Below are 18,719 nucleotides of genomic sequence, written 5' to 3' on the forward strand. Positions count from 1 at the left end.
GGAAATTTTTGGAAAAAAAAAAAAAAAAGAACGGATCAATTGAAACTTTGTTTTAGTTTTGACTTCATTTTATTGGATAATTATATTAAAGCATACAATAATATTTAAAAGTCATTCCAAAATCAAAAATTGAAATGCTTTGTTTCAGAAACATTGCAATGGGATGTTATGACATTGTCAGCATTTAATTTATTTGTTTTTGTGGGAGTGGGGAGAGGGCGGGGGTTGCTTATTTGTTTTTCTGCTAACCAAAATGTCAGCCAATGTTTTGCTTTCAATGGACAAGCATTTTTGCAAAGGAAAATGGTTCTGTCAAAGTTTCTTCCAACTAGCTCTAGCTCTGAGTACCCAGCTAATTATTTAGAATTACAAAACAAAATATTCAGTACAATCAACTCAGTTGTCCTACCATGTAGCAGCTAACAATAAAAAAAATATACCCCGTACATAAATTTATACCATAATCTTCCCACATGCCCCTCCCCTTCTCTCTCCTCAAATGCCAGATGAAACAGAGGAGTCATAGTCCATCTCAGTGAAACACCCCACACTTTAAACTGACATCACTTGTCATTATTATATTTATTTAGAATAACTAATATTGTGACCGAGTTAATGACTTCTGTATAAGAAATGTTGATACTTAGTGGAAATCACCATAATATTTATATTTGATATAGTTTCCCACAAAGCCAAGATTTCTCAAAATGGGCATCAAAAGTGAGCTCTTACATCACTATTTAGGTACCCAAATAAGCGACTTGATTTTCAAAACTGCTAAGCACTCACCGAATTAATTTCTACCCCCCTTACACACACACACACACACTCAGAGTCAGCATGGCCTCAGTGAAGTGCAGAGGGTTGGGAGAGGAATTGGAATTAGAACTGGTTAGTGTGCTTGGAAGCTCTTTTACAAGCTTTAGGAAGTGGATGTTTATGTTTTATTGTTCTTAAATATTCCATACACAAACGGTTACACAACTTTATGAAACCTTATACACCCGCCCCTCCAAAAAAAAATCCAACAACCCGTAACTCTGCCTAAAGTCTTAATACAAGAAAGATTTTTAGCAGTACTTGTTCTTAGAGTTACTTACTAGTTGTTTATCTATTGTTTCTCTCTTGAAAAGATCTGTGAATGATGAAAATATTTGTATGTTAAGGTACAAACAAAGAAAGTAATTTTCTATCAAGTCAGAATTTACTTACATGTTGTACTGACTTTCTGAAAATCATACAAAAGCAATGCTAATTTTGGAGCAGAAAACAAAAGTGTTATTGTCAGGGTTCAAAATAAATTCTTTGTTCTGTAAATTTCTTACAGAAATTCAAGTAACTCTAATTATGTCACTAACCAAATTAGTGTCCTGCAATGAAGATCATCATAACAGCGAACAGATGCTATTGAATCCCTGAGGTGTGTTATAATCAGTGCCTACAGCTAACATAGCATATAACATGTATGCATATATCATTGTCATGTTCATTCAAATTGGATACAAGTACCTGTATACCAAAGGGACCACCCAAGGCAAAAGCTTACTTCATTTATACACCTTTTCTTTAACAAGTGATAGAGGTCTGTTGTCTTATACACAAAAATTCACATGACAAACGAAATATATAGTCTGATTAAGCTAAGATGAAGTTTCAGAAAAGCAACAGTATTTAGATTGTGAAATAATTTAATAACACCAATGTGGGACCAGGTTATTTGTTGAAATATATTAAGAGGTTCCATTTTATTTTTGTCTTACAGATCCACTGTTGTAATCAATTTGGAGCTAAAACTTGTCTTTATATTTAATTTGTAAAAAGTCTAGATATGTTTTAGCACTATATATATTATAGTTAAACAGTTTGGACATTGTATAAAAGAAGCCTTCCTCCACTGTAATTAAACCTTGGGATAACTTACCTATGGATGTGGTGGATTCTCCATCTCTTGAAGATTTCAAATTAAGATTGGAATGATTTTTTTAAAGATATGCTCACCTCAAAAGGAAGTAATGGGCTTGATGAAGACATTCAGTGACGTTCTTTGGCCTGTTTAGACAGGACGTCAGACCAGGTGGTCATAATAGTCCCTTCTGGCCTTTAAATCTATGAATATCGGACATGTAGTTTATTGATGAAACACAGATGTAATGCTACCTGAGAAAAGCTGAAATTTCCAAATTATATACTTAAGTTTTGTGGGATGACTATGTTACTTATTTTTGTTAAGCTATATCTAAAAACGTTTGTTTAGTTCTAGGTTTTGTTATGCTTAGATTGTAAGTGCTTTGGGTCTGTATTTTGTCTCTTATAAAACAATAATATAAATGTACAATTAATAATTATAATAATGCTAATGTTATCCAGAGAAAGGAATTCACTCTTTGAAGTTGATTGCTTAAGTGCTGATCATCAGCAGGTCACTTGCACGACCTATGTATATTCATTGAAATTTATGAGTGAGCTGTAAGTCCTTAAATTGGAGGAGAGGCAGAAGTCTGGACATGAAGAAGCGACATGATTTTATAGAGAAGACATGCAAGCAGAAAATAAAATATATGTTTATCAAGTTTGGGAAACCAAGAATGTTAACTCAGCCCTTTGTTTTCCCCATACAGAGGACCACAGAACATATTTTCAACCTTCGTGTTCTATGTGAGAAGTACTTACAACACCAGCAGGACATCTACCATGTCTTTAATCCCCAAATCTAAACTGTTAAACTATTAAACTGAATTATTTCAGGTGAGTGAATATTGTGTTATGTCTTGTATAAACCAAGGAGTTAAGTATTAATTAGTGAAAAAGAAATCTAGGAGTATTATATATGTTTTTGAAGTTTTATTTTGTATACAGCAATTGCTAGAACTTATGCACATAGCTCAGGGTGCCCCCAAATGATACCTCACAAATTAGAGACAGTTTATTTCACAAATTTCACAGCTTTATTAAATAAAAGTTATTAAACATCAAATGTAAACAAATGAAGGAAGGGAATGACCATAATCTTTACAGAAAAGGGCAACTGTAGCCACTTAAAATGAGTCAGCCTTTGTCTTGATTGGCAGACACCAAGGTCAAATCAGCTACCCAGCCAGAGATAGTGTCCAGTCCACCCAAGATCTGGAGAAATGACTTGAACCTATCCAGTCTGCTCCCACAGAGATAAGCCACCACTGTGATGGATTCCAGGCACTCTCTGCCCGTGAGTCTTTAGGTTCCGTTCTGCCAAAGAAAGGCAATCTACTCTTGTGTCAAAATTACCAGACCGTAAGCTTAATTAGCCATCCTAGCAAAGTGATGTTGAAAGTCATATTGAACAGATTGAAGCCACAAGCAGAGAATATCATAGTCGAAGAACAGGCTGGCTTGTGTGCTGGAAGAAGGACCACACAACAGATTTTCAACCTTTGTGTTCTATGTGAGAAGTACTTACAACACCAGCAGGACATCTACCCTGTCTTTGTTGACTTCAAGAACGCGTTTGACAGCATATGGCATGAAGCTGTCTGGGCAACCATGAGGAAGTACAATGTTGGTAGTAAGCTGATTCTTAATACTAAACAACTATATGCCAAGGCCAGCAATGCAGTTCTTGTCAATGGCACAATAGGAGAGTGGTTTTGTACCGCTGTTGGAGTCCAGCAAGGCTGCCTTCTTTCACCCACATTGTTCAACATCTTCTTGGAGCATATAATGACTGATTCCCTAGAAGATCACATGTGCACAGTAAGCATTGGGGGCGGGGAGCGGGGGTGAACAATGATATTGATGGACTGGCAGGCAGAGAAGATGAATTTGTCAGCCTTGTGAAATGATTGGATGAAACCTCCACAAAATATCCCATGGAAATTAGTGCAGAGAAAACCAAGCTGATGACAAACAAACATGATGAGATCAGCTCACATATCACTGTCAATGCACAAGAGCTGGAGACAGTGAAAGAGTTCAGGTATTTGGGGCAGTAGCGTAACTGGTGGGGGGCGGTGGGGGAAGCAGGGCAGCGGCTGCTCCCTCACCGAGCAGAAGTGACACCTTTTTAATTCTTTGGCACCTTTTTAATTTTTACTCACCCGGTGGCGCTCCGGGTCTTCAGTGGCGCATCAGGCAGTGCTCCGTGTCTTCAGCAGCACTTCAGCATCGGGTCCTTCACTTGCTCTGGTCTTTGGCGGCATTGCAGTGGCGGGGCGGGGGGCGGGTGTCCCTCAGTGCTGCCGAAGACCTGGAGCGCCGTCTGACCCGCTGCCGAAGACCCGGAGCACTGCTGGGTGAGTACTAGCGGGTGGCACCCTTTTTAATCTCCGCTCCCCCTTTTTTCTCCACCTGGCCACGTCACTGATTTGGGGGCAGTCATCACTGATGAAGGGTCTAGGCAGAAATTCAGGCAAGAACTGCACAAATAACGGCTTTAGCTTTGCCACTGCTGCTAATTTGGAGGAATAAGAACATCTCCCTGGAATCCAAACTGAAACTGCTGCACGCATTGGTCATCTCCATTTTTCTGCATGCATGTGATACATGGACCCTTACAGCAGAGCTTGAACGGAAAATACAGGTAGTAGAGATGAGATGCTTCCGTAAAATCCTGGGCATTTCCAACTTCAAACATGTCACTAATGAAGAGATCCGCAACATCATCACCCAATGTGCTGGATCATCTGAAGACCTCCTGACGACCGTGAAGAAGCGCAAGCTGAAGTGGTACAGCCATGTAACAAGATCATCTGGCCTACCCAAGATCATCGTCCAAGGGACAGTACAGGGGAAGAGAAGAAGAGGTAAACAGAAGAAGAGATGGACTGACAACATAAAAGAGGGGACAGGAATGGACTTTGTGGAGACTCAAGCACTGACACACAATCATCAGGGGTAGAGACAATTGTTTGATTGCTCATCAATGATGGTGCCCAAAAAAACCAATGTGGTCATGGGAGTGATGCTGATGCTGATGACACACAAATCCTATAATGATGGGAGATATATACCCCTCCTATTCCAGCCCAAATGCCTGAATAAACCTGCCCTCCTGGCAAAGATTATTTCCACTCCAAAGCTGTGGCACAGCACAGTGAAACACATGGAAACCCAAACACAGCGATTAGTCAGATTCATGTAGCGTTGCCAACATTGTATTTCAAAAATACAGGACAGTCCTCAGATGTCCTCATTCTTGGTGCAGGGTGTGGTGCCTACGACTGGGATCACTCTCCCATGGGGAGGGAGGCAGTGCCCAGAATGTGGGGTTGGTCTCTCCCTGTGAGAGGCAGGGTCAGTGCTTATGGGTAGGGATCATGCTCTCCCAGCAGGGAAGGGTTTCTCTGAAGGGCCAAGCCAGTCTCTTTGGGGTGGGGGAGGGAGACAGTGGGACCCTGGGGTGACACTTACCATCTTGTCCTTTAACCTCCTAGTTGGATCCCTGACTTTCCAGCTCCTGCAGCCAGGGCCATGGCTACCTCGCCTGGGTACAGGGAGGTTTGCTGGAATGGTTGGTATAAAGATAATACTGTAGTGGATTATAGATGTTTGGGAGTTACGTTTATTAAAACCTGCAATTCTTGATGGCACACTCTGGTGTATGATGCATGGTGTTGTTGTTTGCTAATTTGTTTTATCAGAAAAAAAAAAAAAGAATGCGCAGAACCATAAATCCACTTACTCCACAGAGACTGAAACTATGTGGAAAGCCGCAGCACAGCCAACCTCAGTAAATCTTCATTTAACTTATAGACATTGTGACTGTGTGCCAGGATTTTTTGGGCACAGACCTCTGATCTTTTTATGTATATGGTACAGTTGGCCAAAACATATCATTTCCCCCCTGATATTTTTTTTTTTTCCTGAATCAGCATGTAAAGTCAAAAATTCAGTTTTTTTCATGGGAGGGAGTTGAGCCGTCCACCTGTGGAGATGAGCAGATTTGGTAACCTGGGGAACCCAAATAACTAAATATGTATTTAATTTAAGATGAGGGCATTTGGACATTTGGGCACTTGGACTCACCACTAGGCATGCTGCCATGAGGGCCTAAAAGGGGGAGCCCGGAAGCCTGGAAAGTTAGTGAGTCTTGGAATCAGAAAATCTGCACTCTCCAGCAACCCTCCAGGCAGGCTATCAAGGGAGTCCAGGGGACTTAACACAAATGGAAGAAAGGGAAATTTGAAAATAAATTGTATAATGTAGAAACTGGGAATTGTATGAAATTGATAAGGAAAACAAGACAAAAATCTATGGCCAGCAGAATTAAGGACAACAAGAAGGTTTTTTTAAAGATTATTAGGAACAAAAATAATTTTAACAATGGTGTTGGACTATTAGTAGATGGAAATGGTATAATTATAAATAATAATTCAGAAAAGACAGAAATGTTCAATAAACCTTTCTGTTCTGTATTTGGAGGGCAGGGAAAGAGATGATATAGTTTTATTACGTGTGGATAACACACTTTCTATTCCACTTGTATCTCAAGAGGATGTTAAACAGAAGTTACTAAATTTAGACATGTTTATGTCTGCAGTTCTGGATAACTTCCATCCTATAGTTTTAAAAGTGAGCCAAGGAGCTCACTGGACCATTAATGTTGATTATATATATATATATATATATATATATATATATATATATATATATATATATATGATAGCTGTTTTTACATCCTAGGTCTATTTTTAACAGATACAACCTTCTGTTTATATTAAATTGAAAACTATAGTTTGTTCAACTGATCACATACCCTTCCTATTCTATTTGTTAGTGTAAATTCATTTTTGTTGTTCTTTGCATAGCCTTCCAAAGCAAAATTGTTCCCTTTCTCATTGCACCAGAAATCATCTAAACTAAACTAGTGTTGACTGTGTAGATAATACAGAAGGTTAAAAAGTCCAAGTGCCCAAATGCCCTCATCTTAAGTTAAATACATATTTAGTTATTTTCTAGACTCACTTAAGTGGCGTCATAAATATAAAGGGAAGGATAACCACCTTTCTATATACAGTGCTATAAAATCCTTCCTGACCAGAGGCAAAGTCCTTTTACCTGTTAAGGGTTAAGAAGCTCAGCTAACCTGGCTGGCACCTGACCCAAAGGACCAATAGGGGACAAGATACTTTCAAATCTGGAGGGGGAGAAAAGGCTTTTGTCTGTCTGTGTGATACCTTTGCCGGGAACAGATCAAGGATGCAAGCCCTCCAACTCCTGTAAATTTAGTAAGTAACCTAGCTAGAAAATGCATTAGGTTTTCTTTGTTTTGGCTTGTGAAATTCTCTGTGCTGGAGGACATGTGTATTCCTGTTTTTGTGTCTTTTTGTAACTTAAGGTTTTGCCTAGAGGCATTCTCTGTGTTTTGAATCTGACTGCCTGTAAGATTGTCTTTTTTGTTCTTCTAATAAAGTTCTGTTTTTTAAGAATCTGATTGGGTTTTTTGGGTCTTAAAAATCCAAGGCTGGTTTATTCTCATCTTGTTTATTCTCAAGCCTCCCCAGGAAATGGGGTGTAAGTGCTTGGGGGGATATTTTGGGAAATAGAAACTCCAAGTGGTCCTTTCCCTGATTGTTTGTTAAATCACTTGGTGGTGGCAGCGTTTTACCTACTCCAAGGGCAAAGACTTTGTGCCTTAGGGAAGTTTTAACCTAAGCTGGTAGAAATAAGTTTAGGGGATCTTTCATGCGGGTCCCCACATTTGTACCCTAGAGTTCAGAGTGGGAAGGAACCCTGACAAGTGGTCAGTAATATCCAAGGAAATGTACAGATTTGGGGCCTACTCCTGTACATTCTCTCAATAGTCTTGGAGAAGACAATACATAGGACTGCAGTGTGAACCCCAGATTCAAGTAGTGGGTGGGGCTGGGTTGTTTATTGTAACAGTCCTTTGTGCATTTTTGTTTTGCTTTGAAAATTTTTGGTAATGAAAGATGTATTTTTAAAAGTAAGATTGGGGCCATTCATGTGGTGATTCTGGATTTTTCCTCCCACCTATAAAGTTTTTGTAGTTTCCAATATTTGTATGGAGAAATCATGAGAAAAGAAAGTATGGCAAAATTCTCTAAACACAATAGGGAAACAACAAGTATATTTTCTCTGAACATGAAATAACTAAGTTTATTGATTTGCTATCCTAAATTAATTGCTTCCTGTTGAGAACAATGGTTTAATTATAGAGGTTGATTAAAATTATTTCTACTGACAAGCTGCATCCCCTCTTCCCCCAGTCCTACAGGTTCCAATTCAGATGAATAAATCCATGAACTACCGCAACAAAATGATAGTGTAGCCTAATTACTGGGAAAAGTACTCAAGAGGTAGTGTGCTCAATGGGCTTAATCCTACAAATTACTGAGCACTCTTGCAGATTGCTGAGTGCTCTCACCTTCCAGTGACTTCACTTAGGGTGCTCAGCACATTGCTGGAGATCTCAACACTTCTGAGAATTGAGCCCTAAGGCCCTGATTCAGGAAAATACTTAAATACATCTGCAAGTCTATGCCTATCACAGAAAGGATTTAAGCATATGTCGGTCCCAAGGAGGGAGGGGGTGTCAGATATACTCAGTGGCTTCACTGAGCGTATCCGAACAGGTGCATAAGTATAACCAGTTTTATTGCCAAAGTATAAGCATCCCACCCTTCACGCATTACTAAATACGTGCTTTCCAGCAACCAACCAAGCAAGAATCAATGTGTACATCCCTTTTGCTATGGACAGTCCCGGATCCTCCTGCCTTGTCCTTGAGGGCTTGTAGCAGGTGCTGCTCCAGCATGGGGAATCCCTGGGCACCCACAAGGCCAGGGTCTGCAGGTAAATCTGTTCATCTAAAGCAATTCTTGTAGCTGCTTTTAATCATCACCTCCTTCTAAGGGAGGGCATATTCACCCACAAGCAGGCTCTGGCAGGAAACACTGCTGTTTTCTATTCCCACACTTCACAGTCTCAGGCCTTATCTCTTCACTTGTTTATCCAGCCAAGTGGCTGCAAGCCAACTCCCTGTGTCAAAGCCTGACCCCTACAAAGCCTGCCCCCCAAACCATTCCGTAACATCAGCCCAAGGTAACTTGTGGGCAGCCCCAGCAGCATGTTCTTAAATGCTTTCCTGAATCGGGCCCTAAATACTTGGGATCTTCTCTATTCCCAGCTGTAATACATTGCTGGGTAGCCCTGGGCAAATTATTTAAAGCAGAAGTATGAATACTTACCTCACAGTCTTGTTGGGAGGTTTAATTAGTTAATGTTTGTGTAGTGCTTTGAAAATGTCAGGCACTATGTAAGTGCAGACCATTATTATTATTATTATTTTAAAGTTTGATCTAGTGCTTTGTCAGCAAAATTTGTACAACTTATTTTTTACATGCATGCTTGGGGAATCCTTGAAGTAAACTGATCTGCATTTGGAATACATAATTAAAGGTTAAGCATTCCAAACGATAAAATGGGTATGGAAAACCTGGATTTCTGATATAGACTTCATAATTAGCTTACCAAGGCAATATTTAATTTCCAGTGAGCTGTTATGGCAGATTAAATGAAGGCTAAATATCAGACACAGACCTTTGGGATTCTTTGATCAAAATAATTGCTACCAGTTTGAAATGCATAACAAGATAGTTACTTACTGATGCTCTGCCTTATATTTAGTGCTCCATTTCTTGTTTAGGGAGCCTAAACCAATCTTTACAAATGCTAGTATTCAACTAGAGCCTTTAAAAAATTTTCTTAACACCATCAGAGAAAGGAAGATAATAGAAGAGGGGGATCCACAGCAGAATTTTTGACAAGGCACAGAATATCCTTTCCCATACACAATTATTTTCTAACTGGAGCACAAGCCCCTATTCCATGCTCATGTACGTGCTTAGCTGTCCCAAGGCTAGTTGTGGGATTTTTTAGTTTTTAACAACAGCTTAATTTAGGACTGGAATCTGTCTCCCTTAAAGTGATGATCTTTTTGGGCCTGATTCAAAGTCCACTGAAGTTAATGGAAAGAACTTATTCTTCTCAATGAGCTTTGGACCAGCTTCTTCATGAATACACCAAGTTCTCATTTATCATATTTATTAGGAAAAAGGCAGTGTTCAAAGTGAATTTAAACTCAGTTAGAACATATGATTATCTTAGGTACTGTTGCAGGAAGGAATTGCTGCTCTTCTGATGTACATGGGGGCCAAATATGTAGACACACTATCAGTGCAGCCCCTCCCCCCCCTTCCGTTCATGGTGTAGAGCTTTGTTCAATATGAGCTTGCTGAGAAGGGGTTTCCCTGCTTAGCATTCGTGGTAGTACAAGTTTGTTATGCTATCCCTGTGGGGACTGGTGGGAAGGGATTCTTCACTCCTTTACCCATCCCTGCAAACCCACAAAGCAGAATTTGGCCCTACATTTGAATTAACCTTTTATACATTACTCTCACTGACATGATAATTTAGACCCAATTATTTTTTTAAAAAATAAAACTTCCTATTAATGACTGCACCACAATATATAGGCCTTGAATTCAGCAAAGTACTTAAGCATGTGAATAGTCCCAGTGAGTGAAATTCTGGCTCCATTGAAGTAGATGGCAAAACTTCATTGACTTCAGTTGGGTCAAGATTTTACCTATTGGCTTCAATTAGGCTGCTCACCTGAATTGGGCAGGAAACAGTTTTTCTAGTCCACTGTTTATTTACTTAATATGGTAGAGTGGAAATTGCATACTATCATATGAAACAACTAAGTGTTTTTTTCAGTGGTCCCTGGAATTTGTCAATGGTAATATAAATGTTTAGTGATAGATCTGATTAGGCAGAAATTAAATAGAACTAGGAACATGATTACTTTGTTCCCATTTGAATGGGAAACTCCCAGATATCGCAATCTTTAAGTGCAGAGAGATCAAGGGCTTCACACTGAGAGTAATTTATACAGAGACATGAGATTTCTCCAAATTGATCTACAACTTCTATAATAGCAGGATAGGAGTAAAAAAAATGAAGAGAACTATATTATGAACATACAGAGTAGCTGTAAAGCTGTTAAGTATTTGTTTCTCTGTCTTGGAACTCAGTAATTGCTGAATAATTTTCTACAAAAACATCACTGGGCTGAGATTCAAGAATGGAAAGTTTCCATCCCAAAGGGAATGTTTCAGAAAGTTATGAGAATGTGCCATCAGGAATTTATAATAAAAGACAAATCAATGTAAGCTTCACTATAATTTTGCTATTGTCAAAGTTATAACTGATACAGTAAATATTAGAAAAGAAAGGTTTTCAACTCCCTTTTACTTAACATTTCACTTTCAAATTATTCATCCATCATCTTGATAATAAGAGCCACTGTAAAAGCTGAGACTTTGCTTAGCAGCAACATCAAGAGGACAGTAATTTAAGAGAGTTGTGAATGTGGAAAAACTGAAAGAGGTAGAGAGAAAATAGAAATAAATGTGCTTTCTATTGTTCTTTATCAGCCCAAAACATTACAAACAGGTTATGGTAAAATATAAATGCCTATAATTTCACTTAGAAAATACAGTGACAGCCAGTGGGATTAGTTAGATTAAGCATATTTTGAAATTATTAAAATATTAGCAATTTATATTTATGTATATAAATATGCATAAATGCACACTCATACTCTTATGATTCCATGTAGAAACTAGAACTTTGTTTTCTCCAGGATGGATTACATGAATTTGGACTAAGATTCTTTTAATTAATGTAATTTTTCATTGATTTATTTTGGTGAACAGTGGGAAATAATGTGTTGCTTTTAAATGAACTTGTCTATTTTGATTGCAGCTGCTCTCATAATATCCTACTAGATTTCTGCTCTATGAATCAAGTGCTATACATGATTTTTTTTTAAACACAGATTTGAGATTTTTTTTGTGTTTTTGAAGGTGCTTCATATCTTTGTGGGTGATACTTTTAATCAATTCCAAAACAAAATAAGAAAAGTAACACATATAATACAATTAAATGACTGAAAAAATGAATATATATTATTAAACAAACATGACTATTTCCAGAACAGAACTGGACTTTAATATCTGTAGAAGTTCTGCTTGATTATAATCTGCGTTTGTGTGTGTGGGGAGGGGGGGGGGGGGTGAAGAGCTATGGCTCACAAATCCAACACTGGCTGGCCACAGAGTAAAATTAGACCAGCCATGAATCTACGCTAATGTATGCCATTGGTATAGTGTAGTGTTTTGTCATTTTCCCTTTCCACCTCACTATGTAAAAATAAGCTCCCCTATACTACAGGTGACTTATGCCATCAGCGAACTTTTCTACACAAGGTAAATTTGCTGTTGGCCATTTCCACCCAGAATCCATCTACTTCTCTGCAGGAGCATGTAAAGTGTCCCTTTATTGAAATGCTGTCACTGTAGGCTTCTTTTTTCTTCTACTGTGTGTGGGTCTCTCCCGTTCTGACAGGGTGGGAGGCTACACCTCCTTGCAGCTTCTCAAGCATGGCGCAACTCACATCTAGTGAATCCACCTGGTGATTAGTCCAATTAGCAGTTAGTGCTTCTACCAAATCCCTCAGTCAGGGCAGTAAGTAATTAGTAGGCCTAGCCAAAATCAGCCCAGGCCATAATTAGTCTTTCAACCCTAATCCCTCAATCAGGGCGGTTAGATATTAGTTGGCCTGGCCAGCAATCAGCTCAGGCCTTTGTCATAAATATAAAGGGAAGGGTAACCACCTTTCCCTACACAGTGCTATAAAATCCCTCCTGGCCAGAGGCAACATCCTGTTACCTGTAAAGGGTTAAGAAGCTCAGCTAACCTGGCTGGCACCTGACCCAAAGGACCAATAAGGGGACAAGATACTTTCAAATCTTGGGAAGGGGGAGGCTTTTGTTTGTGCTCTTTGTTTAGGTGATTGATCTCTCTTGGGACTGAGAGGCCAGACAGAAATCCATCTTCTCCAACCCATCCCAATCCAAGTCTCCAATATTGCAACCAGTATAGATAAGCCAGGCAAGGCGGATTAGTCTATCTTTTGTTTTATGTGAATTTTCCCTGTGTTAAGAGGGAGGTTTATTCCCGTTTTCTGTAACTTTAAGGTTTTGACCAGAGGGGGATCCTCTGTGTTTTGCATCTGAATACCCTGTAAAGTATTTTCCATCCTGATTTTACAGAGGGAAAGCCACTGGTCAATCAGTGAAAAGGAATGTTATGCCATTGTCTAGGCTCTGGAAAAGCTACGCCCATATGTTTAGGGATGGCGTTTCCACCTGCAAACTGACCATGCTGCGCTACAGTGGCTTCATACCGCCATGGGAAATAACAAAAAAACTTCGGTGGAGTTTAGCTCTCCAAGATTTTGATTTCGACACACAACACATTTCAGGAGCTTCTAACAAAGTGGCTGATGCACTCTCCCATGAAATTTTCCCAGAATCAACTGGTCCAAATCGTCCTTAAGATGTGGAAAATATTGTTAGTCTTTATATAGTTAGCAGCATATTTAGAGATGCATGTGTCTTATTAACTCTGTTTTCTCCTAGAGCTCCAGTAAGAAACTGCAGCCAGTGTTTCACCCTGTCTGTGATTTGGGGGGGCAAGTTCAGAGTGGGGAAGGAACCCTGACAGCCTTAATTAGTCTTTCTGCCCCAGTCCCTCAATCAAGGCAGTTCACAGTTTATATCTCAGGCTGAGTCCATGCGATACAGCCCAGCAGTTCAGTGTGGGGAATTAGCTCCCAACCGGGAGCAATAGCAAATGCACCTGGTGCCCTAGCTCTGGTGGGTGCCAGACCAGTTCAGGCCTCCTAGCCTATTAGGGGGGAAGTGGCCACCCTTCTCAGGTTGGGTGCCAGGGTAGGGGGATGCAGGCCTTACCACTACACTGCGTCCCAGCCCAGGTCCCTATTAGTGGCAGGGTAGTTTGCCACTAGGTCAGCAGGGATCTGCCCACAATACGCTGGACAGTTCACAGTAGTTCCACAGCCAAACTCTATTTGGCATCCCTGGGTTCCTTCCTACCCTCCCCAACTTGAGGTACCTGGGTCTGGGGTCATCCTCGGTCTCCCCTGGGTAAACAGCCAATGGCAGCCTCAGCAGTTCATTGGCATTGCTGGTATCTGTCAATTCAGATAACTTCTCTGGTCAGGCAGCCGTCTCCTTCAGCTCAGGACCCTGGCAGCAAGGAAGAGATATCCTGCTGCTCCTCTGGCAGCCCTCTCATGACTGAGCTAGGAGACTGGTCTTTTATAGTTCCACTTCCTGTCCCACCCCTCTGCTTCCAGTGGGGTGGCAGCAGGTGGCCTGGTTCTGCTCACCAGGGGCTGATTTTGGGTCTCTCCCCTTCTGACAGGGTGGATTATCCCCACAACTCCAAAACTTTTTCATAGTCACTGCTTCCCAGGAGAGAGTCCCTCATCCTGTATATATGGCCTACATTCTCTGTTTCTAGATGTATACATTTACATTTTCCTTATTAAAATGCATATTATTTGTGCCAATTCACAAAGTGATCCAGATTGCTCTGAATCAGTGACCTCTCCTGTTCATTATTCAACCACTTTACTAATTTTTGTGTCATCTGCAAACTTTATCAGTGATGATTTTGTTTTCTTACAGGTCATTGATAAAAATGTTAAATATCTAAGGACCAAGAACCAATCCTTGCAGGAACCTACTAGAAACCCACCCACTTGATGATGATTCCCCTTTACAGTTACATTTTTAGACCTATCAGTTAGCCATTTTTAATCCATTTAAGTTTGCCATGTGAATTTTATACAGTTGTAGGGTTGTTTCTTTTTTAAATCAAAATGCCATGCAGTACCAAGTCAGAAACCTCACAGAAGTCTAGGTATATTACGTCAACACTATTACATTTACCAACCAAACTTTTAATCTCATCAAAAAAAGATACCAAGTTAGTTTGACAGATTCTATTTTGCATAAACCATGTTGATTTGCATTGATTACCTTCCTTTAATTATGTATTAATTGAGTTACATATCAGCTGTTCCATTATCTTGCCTGGGATCAACATCAGGCTGACAGCCCTATAATTACCCAGTTCACCCCATTTAACCTTTTTTAAAAATTGGCATAATATTTGCTTTTTCCCAGTCTTATTCAACTTCAACAGTGCTGCAATATTTATTAAAAATCAACATTAATGTTCTAGCAAGCTTCTCACCCAGCTCTTTTAAAACTCTTGGATGCACGTTATCTGTACCTACTGATTTAATAGTGTATAATGTTAGTAGCTTCCGTTTAACATCCTTGAATGTTTAATATTAAAAAAAATGTGTTTGAGAAATAAAGTTATTTTAAGATTTCAATTTAAAATAGTTTTTTTTTTTTTAAATGCACCAGCCATTTCTTATTCTAAAGAAACAAGCATTTACTCCCAAGTCCAGGAGTCCTCTACCTTCTTACTCCTTTTTTCTTACTCCTTTCAGATGTCAAGTTGAAACAGTTCATCCTAGAGTCTTGGGGAATTCATCCCTCCAGCTGAGCTCTGGTAGCATTTTATCAGGTCCAGGTGCTAGTTTGTCAGTTAGTTGCCAACCAGCCAGCTTGTTAATTGCTTACAGATCAGCTGAGGAGGATTCATTCTCCTTAAAGAAGCCCACCACAGGTAGACTGGACGCCGACTCAATTCAAAGGGGCCAGACACCCCAGTGACAACTTTTCCCATTTTTGGCTCCAACCTGAAACAAAATTCATAAGGTCAAGTTTTGTTATGACAATTTGATTCTGAAATTAAATAACCTGAATTTATAATAAACAAATAAGCTCATCTCCACTTAGTCTTCAACAAAACTGAAACATCAATTCTGCTACATGCAAATGATGTTAATTCAGGTATTAAATTAAAGACTTAAAGACCAAGCAGTATATTCACATATATTATCTGCTGTAGATGTGGCAGGAATAAAATGATATCAATGTACTTCTTTATTACTCTATTATACAACATCTGTTGCCAAAAAAATGGAAGATTTTTGGTTTACTAGTATTACTAGTATTGTCTAGCACTCAAAATTAGTAACTAAATAGACCATATTCAATTGGCCCTAATCTTGACTATTTCTTTTATATATATCCAGACAGAACTCTGATAACTCTAATAACTCTTTTTTTTTTCTTCTCTCCATACTGCCAACCTGAGATTTTTCCTAAAAGTTGTCTCCTTAAAAAAATTCCATTTTATAGTTCTCAAAAATCTCAAAATAACCAACTCTTTCTTCACTAGCAATCTCTGCATTCATGAGTGAGTCACTACAGAAGGTTCAGAGGGTTACATCCTTGGGTGACATTTCAAAAAAGAAGCCAATATTAATTAAAATTGTCATTTATTTTCATCCAATTTCCTTAGTGATCCATTATCTGATATCTATGACCTAGAGGCTTCTTCACTCATGGAACATGATCAGAAGATATTGTTAAGCGGATATTACACCAAACATTCCACATGGAAAAAAAAAACAACTAGTGATGCTGGCACTGTGGGGCCGGGGGGGAAATGATTTCTATAGCGACTCCTAAAATTGATAAAGGGAGAGAATATGAACCTATGCCATAGATTTACATAGTCTCCTGCTGTTAAGACTGCTGAATTTACTGAAAAAATATCAAGTGTTTGTCAAGCAATATGTATATATGAGATACTCGTGTGAGAGTTTAAGTTAGGGACTTATCTTCACCCACTGGTGCTATTTTTGATTAACTCCTGCAGAAGTGTCTAATATAACTTCATTAACTGCATTCATTTCTCATTTTTATTAACAAACACAAATAATTTCAGCAAACTAAAATCCCATTGGTTTACATACACAGGCATTCTTTCAAGGTAAAGATTTTGCTTTGGTTAGTTCCTGTTGTGCATGTATAATCAATACTTTATGGATGGTCAGGAATTTACCACTATTTAAAGTAAATTACATATCAAATATACAGAAGATGTAGATGTACAGAATGCAGTTTATTTTCAAGACTTTAATCTCTTTAGCATCAGGAGTCCTAACAGAATACAAAGAATTGCCAAGAATGAGCCCACACTTGCTGCTAGCACTGTGAAATTCTGGCTTCCCAAGGTTATATGGAGTTAAACTAAGAAAGTAATTTGTGACTTTTTGTCTTGGTTTAAGATTTCAGTTGACAGTTAAACTTTCTATAGGAACCATTACAGAGGGTTCAGAATAGCAGTAATGTTAAGTGGGACAAATACTTAAATACATCAAAGAGAGAAAATTAACCTGCAGTATGTTCCCTAGGCTATGATTTGTGCAGGTTTTAAAAGGAGTTATACAAACCAAACAAATTATATATATAATAAAAGGAATTGCTTTGAATATTCATCAGCATTTTAATGAATTCCCTTCAGCCATGTTTGAGATCCTGTTGTGTTTGCTTTCTGCAAATATTTAATGAAATTCCATTTTATTGGCAGGAATATTCACAGAACCAGAGAATTTTAAGTGATTATTAGAAAATGTTTGTTAACAAAGTTAATTTTTTTATATCAAATAGTGAATGCATGCATCCGATGAAGTGAGCTGTAGCTCACGAAAGCTTATGCTCAAATAAATTGGTTAGTCTCTAAGGTGCCACAAGTACTCCTTTTCTTTTTGCGAATACAGACTAACACGGCTGCTACTCTGAAACCTACAAATACATGCAAAGCTATTACGCATCAGCCACCTACTACTGATTTTATGCTACAGTATCGATACAACTATGATTAATTCTACTCAAGCGACCAGACATCTTTACTCCATAGACTTCCCTGCATTTGTCCGAAAATACGTTACCCTTCAGTTGGCCGCTTTCCGCACTGGCCAGGTACAATCAGTCAAGAAGTGCACGTCTCTTCGGTTCAGGTGGCGTGGGTCAGGTTTCCCTTATGACCGAAAAACACACACACAGTCCCGTGCCTTGGTCTTTTTTATCTGGTCTCACGGCCATATTTTAGAACAGACCAACCAATCAGGGTGGGCCACATTGTTTATGTGGTTGCCCTAGTTGTATAATTGATGGGTATTTAATTTTTATGTCCAATTGTTAGTTGTTCGTATAATTTAGGCCTATTTATTTTCTGTAGCCAATTGGATCTTGAATGTGGGTACATAGGAGTCAGCATAAATTGTTATCTGGTTGCAGCGCGTTCTGATCACAAGCTTAAGAATTATTTTTGTAAGGCTTACATTTTGAAGTATATGGAAGTTTGAGGCCTAACATTTGCAATACTTCTATTCCGTTCAAGCTTGACAAGACAGTTGTTCAATTTATTCACATAATTGTGATTAATTTTTTCAATCATTTGACAGGCCTAGTGAATACAAGTAATGAATTCTTCCTGCAGAGTGGAAAGACCAAGAAGTATTTGCTGAAATTATTTGACAAAGATATGACTCCAATAGCTAGGAATCCTAAGTAAACATATTTTCCTTCTTCTGGGCACCACTGCCAGAGCCAAGAATACCCTTCCTAATTAACATCACCCTCAAAGTACCATTTTTAACCACATGTCCACTACACTTCTAGGAAATGCAAGCATGGAGTGATGCTCCCAATGTGTACCAAGGTCACTACTTCATTTCATGGATTATTCACTGTTGAGCAATATGACTCCCTCTCTCTGCCCCAATAATAATATTTCCAAATTAGAGGTCATTTTTCATATGAAGATCTCAAAGTGCTTTATGAAGTACTGTATCATTATCCCCATTTTACACATGGAGAAAGTGAAGTAGAGAGAGAAAGAATCTAATTGTCTTACTC

The 18,719-nt window shown here is 38.9% G+C and overlaps 1 long non-coding RNA gene across 1 annotated transcript; it reads left to right on the plus strand.

Annotated features, from left to right (window-relative positions):
- Nucleotides 1–4,097: 4,097 nt before the first annotated feature.
- Nucleotides 4,098–9,067, plus strand: LOC122462417. The gene is made up of 3 exons (XR_006284955.1): nt 4,098–4,179; nt 5,883–5,885; nt 9,055–9,067. It is a non-coding gene; the product is annotated as an uncharacterized LOC122462417 (long non-coding RNA).
- The last annotated feature ends 9,652 nt before the right edge of the window (nt 9,068–18,719 follow it).

Source organism: Chelonia mydas, chromosome 1 (genome assembly GCF_015237465.2).
Source record: "Chelonia mydas isolate rCheMyd1 chromosome 1, rCheMyd1.pri.v2, whole genome shotgun sequence".
Taxonomy (NCBI): domain Eukaryota; kingdom Metazoa; phylum Chordata; order Testudines; family Cheloniidae; genus Chelonia; species Chelonia mydas.